Below are 5,589 nucleotides of genomic sequence, written 5' to 3' on the forward strand. Positions count from 1 at the left end.
CGGTGCATAGCAATGCACAAACATAGCACTGGGGGCAATTGCCTTCCATTTGGCCTGCAGACCATTGAGGGCTGAATCCATGACATCAACCCCATCGTAGGTCTGTGCTACATGTTTATCCCTGAAATTGTAGCCCTGCATGTTTTCATTTAAGACTGAGTATCTTGCCCCTCTGAAACATAAAAAATAAAGCTCTCCTAAATTTTACCTGCTCTATCAACATAGCGAACAATGACAGAAAGTTGGGCACGGCCAGCAATATCAGTTGTTTCATCCAACTGCCATCCAAAAAAGGGAACAGCCTGAATTTAATCTCTGATCTTATCAGAAACAGTGGCTGCAAGAGCAGAGATCAAGTAAATTTGGATTGAATGAGACATACCAAAATGATGACTGGAATTGTGTGATCAGGACATATTAGTCATATTAAGATAATGTTTCTGTGAATTCCCTGTAATTTCCCTTGTTGAATGATACACAACTGTCACAATGCCCCTTAAAAGGAAGGAAGCAAGGAAGTCACATTAATACTTAGAGAGACTTAGAGAGGCCCTGTTTTGTTTGATTGTTTCATTGTTTTACCACTTGAATGCGATTACTTCATTAATTGCATGTTCAACCCTGACCCTGCCCAGGCAACTTAACCTTGCACATGCAATCACATGTTGCACTTTGTTCTTTTTATGCCTTTTATATGCCTAGTCAAAGTTAGAAAGATCCACAAAACCCAATTTTGACAAGACAAGACCAGACATGATTTTATCAAGAGGCATGGCCAACAGTACATTTTCTTTGTCGCAGCACTTCCAGTCAGCCAGCTAACTTTGTCATACCAGGAGAGCTGAAAAGACATGCCAACAGTATTGATTGAACAAACTAAAAAAAACATATTAAACTCAAACTAGGAAATTATGTTAAACTGAAACAAGGAAATACGAAGAGTGTGTTTTATTTACACGAACGGGGCAAAACAAGAAATCCGGGCACGGGTCGTCTTCAATGTCCCCAAATTCAGCCATGTCACTTCACTGGTGCGTTCTCTTTACTGGCTTCCTGTAGCTGCCCGCATCAGATTCAAAACCCCGACGCTGGCCTACAAAGCCAAGTAGTGACCAGCCCCTCCATACTTGATGGCAATGGTCAAAAGCCGATCCACACCTAGAGCCCTTCGAGCTTCAAGTACGGCTCGGCTCGACCCGCCATCCCTCAAAATCCGCGGAAGACAAGTTTCCAGGCTTTTTCTGTCCTGGCACCAAAATGGTGGAACGAACTTCCCCTGGGTGTCCGAACGGCAGAGTCGCTCACTGTCTTCAAACGCAGACTAAAGACCCACCTCTTCAGAGAATACTTGGACGAATAGAGTACTTTGGTAACCTTATTGTCTTCTGTTTAGTAATGTCTAAGCCTAAAGGTATCTTTGAACTATTAGTCTATTCTAACTAGCTAAGGTTTTCTTGGGTAAATAGCAAAGCACTTTGTAAGTCGTTCTGGATAAGAGCGTCTGCTAAATGCCATAAATGTAAATGAATTGACACTACAGGAATGTATAAGAAGTTAATGTATAAATCGAGTCAGTCTGAACAAACTGATATTCGAGTTTGTAGTCAATGAAATGTAACATAATTAAATGTTGACCATTTCATTTTTGACATTTTAGGGGGATTATAGTCTCCATGTTGACTTGTGTTTAGTAGTATATAATATATAGTATTAAGATGTTTCTTTGGATCCTAGTCTGTACAAACTAGCTAAGGGTATTTTCTGAGTAAACGAAATGGGAAGTGTAAATGTAAATGTCTGATTACAGACCTATTTCTAACCTGACATACAGTGCAGCCTTGATACAACCACACTATCCTCCTAGAAAGGTTAAAGAACATGGCAGCTAGAAATCTTGGCATAATTTATTTAGATCTAGCATTTGACCAACATATAGCTAATATTGCTAGGAAAGCTTTTTAACATCTTCAGAACATTGCCAAGCTAAGAAATGCCCTATACCTACATGGTGCAGGAGAATAAGTATATGCTTTTATTACCTCAAGTCTAGACTATTGCAATACACTATTGTCAGGATCTTCCAACAAGAACCTCAGTAAACCTCAACTAGTTAAAAATGCTGCAGGGTCCTTACTAATGCTAGAAATTATTATAATTATAGAATTCATTAAATCAGCCCAGTTCTGCCAGCACTGCATTGGCTTCCAGTTAAAGGATGTATTGATTATAAAATTCTACTACTGACATACAAAGCCCAACATGGCCTTGCTCCTGAGTACCTGCAAGATATCATTTCCTATTAAGAATCATCACAACAACTAAAATGTTTAGGACTTTAGTCTTCAAGTCTAGGCTGAAAACCCATTTGTTTGGTTTAGCTTTTGGTAATTACTGTTTTCTTTTAGATAAAGGTTGCAGATCCAGGAGTTCACAGGGAATTGTGGTAAACTGAGACGCTGAAGCTGTCCTCTCGTTGATTGCACACAATCACTCATGTTTGTGGACAGTGGAGCAGATGGATGCCAGTGCTTTAGGCTGCCGGAGTCATCAGATCACTCTGATTCTGTTCAGCAATCAGAACTAATCTCTTTAATCTCTTTGGCTGCCCACCCTCCTGCCATTGCTATCTGCGACTATGTTAAGGTTTACATGAACTCTTTGCCACTATTATTGATTTTATCACCATTAACCATCATTCCTTTCATTATTTTTTGCAATCATTTCTATGGTTAAATTAATTATATCATGATTACATCAACACACCTAAGCAAGTAGAACAGTCTTGGTGGTACAGACATTTTTAATGATTTTTAAATAGTTTAGACCAGAGAAGTATGGTCCTTGTGAGTCTTGGTTCCACTGGGGGTTTTATGTTCTTATGTTTACTTGATCTCCTGTCCTGTCTGGTTGGAACTATTTATAAATTATTGATAAAATGTTCTACTGTTGTTTTATCAAAAAATTGTTATTTTGAAATCTCATTTGAAAATGCAACAAATCCTTCATTGTAGCCCTTTTCAGTTGCTGCTTGCTTGTGGGTCTTCAGTTTGTTTAACACTTGGGTGCAACTTGTCATGAAATAAGGTTGGCTCGCGCCCAAGGACGAGTCTTGGGGCAGCAGCACCACACTCCGCTGAGTGTTTCTGAGACCGCTGGTCGCCGGATGCAGCAACAGGCGGACCAACGGCAGCCAGTCACCCAACTAGTGGGTGACATCCAAGGGCTCATGGAGCCGTTTTTTTCTCCCCGCCACATCCCTAGTCCGTATCTGATGGACATTCCGGATACGTATTCTGGCAATCCGGAGCTTTGCAAGGGGTTCGTATTTCAGTGCTCGGTGTATTTAAGTTGTCAAGGAACCAGCACTGACCAGGCGAAGGTTGCCTTCTTCGTATCCCGTCTCGCCGGAGAAGCTCTGGATTGGGCCAGCGCCACCTGGGAGGAGCTGAGCGTGAAGCCCTTCTCGGAGTACCTGAGGCACTTTAAGACAGTGTTTCAGCGTCCCTGAGGGGGGCTCACGTCGGACGACCTGTTGCTGTGGCTGGAGCAGGGTGACAGGTCGGTAGCCCACTATGCGCTCCGTGGTCGCCCCCGGGATGGCCGCCTCTCCACTGGTGCTGTGCCCTCGCGTCTTTGGCTGTCACTCCCGGCACGCCTGGCTGGCGTGGTACTTTCATGGTGATTCATGCTCCGCAGGTTACTGGCCGGCGACCGGGGTGTCCCCGAGGGCGGTCCCGAGCCGCGGACCACAGGCTTCATGTTCAAGGACTTTTGTTGACACCCGGTTACTGACTGCGCCATGTTTGTTCATGTGTTCATTCCTGTTATGTTCTGATTTGGGTCATCTGAGAGCTGGGGTACAAAAGGGAAGCAAACGCTAAGGTCTGGGCCAAGAATTACTCTTGCGACGCCAAGCGTTATGTTGGCCTCACGTTCATGAGACTTCTAGGAGAGTCTACGGGTTTTAGTAGTTTATGCCCTATCGGAGCTGTTTCACATTCAGAAGGAGTTCGCTGTCTGGTTCACCGGTTGGTCGCTGGTGGGATTTGGCGTCCCGTTCCCTCATACTTTAGTCACATAAGTTTATCAACGCCTGACGAGCGCGGTTTGGGTTCCTGTATCTTGGTGTCCTAGGTTTCCTCCCTCTGTTAGGTTGGCCTTGCCTCGCTTTGCTCCCTGGCTGCCTACCAGCCTCAGGTGGCCTTCAGGTTTTGCCCGCATTGGTTTGTCACGTTTGTCTTGTTTATCCCTCTCCGTTATTGCTGCACTCTTGTGTTTTCCCCTGTGTATTTAATAAAACGTTATCATGCATCGCACCGTCCCTGCGAGTGTTCACCTGTCCATGTCTAGCTTAGCCAGCATGACACACTGTACCATCAAGACTGTTCTACTGCTTAAGTGTGGTGATATAATTATAATGTAATATAATTAATATAATTGTGGTAGAAATGGTAAAAAATAAAATTAATTATGGTTAATTGTGGAAATAATATGAATAGTGTCATGGCTGGCTAGGTTGCGACTAGTTGGGATGAACACTCGCAGGGGATGGCTCGATGCGAGAGTGCTTTATTAAGCAAACTAAAACAGGGGTAAACACAAGTAAACACAGCAATAACACAGGGACTAATAAATAACTAAAAAACAAAAAACGTGACAACAGAACGTAGGCAACACTAAACGCACACCTGAGGCTGGTGAAACCTAGGGAGCTAAGCTTGAACGTGACAACAGAAAACGGGGAGCTAGAACCAAAACAAACTATTGGCCGTGCCAGAGGATAAACGGGGCAAAACATAAACTGCGCTCGTCAGGCGCAACAGAACTTACTTGACGTGACTAAGGTGCTGTGAGATCAGTCGCTGAACCCAGTCGGTGACCCATGGATAAACCTGAACCTTGGCACGCTCATGAACGGTAATAGCCAAGTAGAACTGGAAACATGAGGGACTCCCACGGGCGTCCTCGTGAAATCTATAGCTAGAAACCTGACTTAGGATCCATAAACAGACGCCAGCACGCCAGGATTCCAAAAGTGGAGGGCTTTGTATGAAAATTTTGGGTACTAATAAGAGGTCACCACCTAAATGACATATACCGATGTACATGTTCTATTACTTGATTAGAAACAGCCAACTGTATTATAATGAGCTAGCGAAGATATGAAAAGACAAACTTCCTGATGAACTGTATGCATTGGCCTGTGTTGGTCATGTTTACTAACTGATCTGGTGTAACCTGAAGCTGTCCAGGTACATTTGAAAAATTAAGGTCCATTATGATGGATTGGATTTTTATCATAGCTTAGCGACAGAGGGCTCAAACCAAAATCTAGCCATGTTTCTCTAATTCAAATGGAAGAAAATGGGACAAGAACATAATGTCAGAAATGTATACACAAACCTTTACATTTAGTTTCAAGTAAACATTTAACACAAGTGATCACAAGATAAAGAAAATGAGACCTATATAGTATAGTATATTTTCACAGCTGCATTGTGGGTGAAGCTGTGAAAATATCAGCAGAAAGCTATACTAATCCCACTGAGCTTGGATTCTGCTCTCACTTCCCAGCAACATGGATCCAAG

Source organism: Salminus brasiliensis, chromosome 9 (genome assembly GCF_030463535.1).
Source record: "Salminus brasiliensis chromosome 9, fSalBra1.hap2, whole genome shotgun sequence".
Lineage (NCBI taxonomy): Eukaryota > Metazoa > Chordata > Actinopteri > Characiformes > Bryconidae > Salminus > Salminus brasiliensis.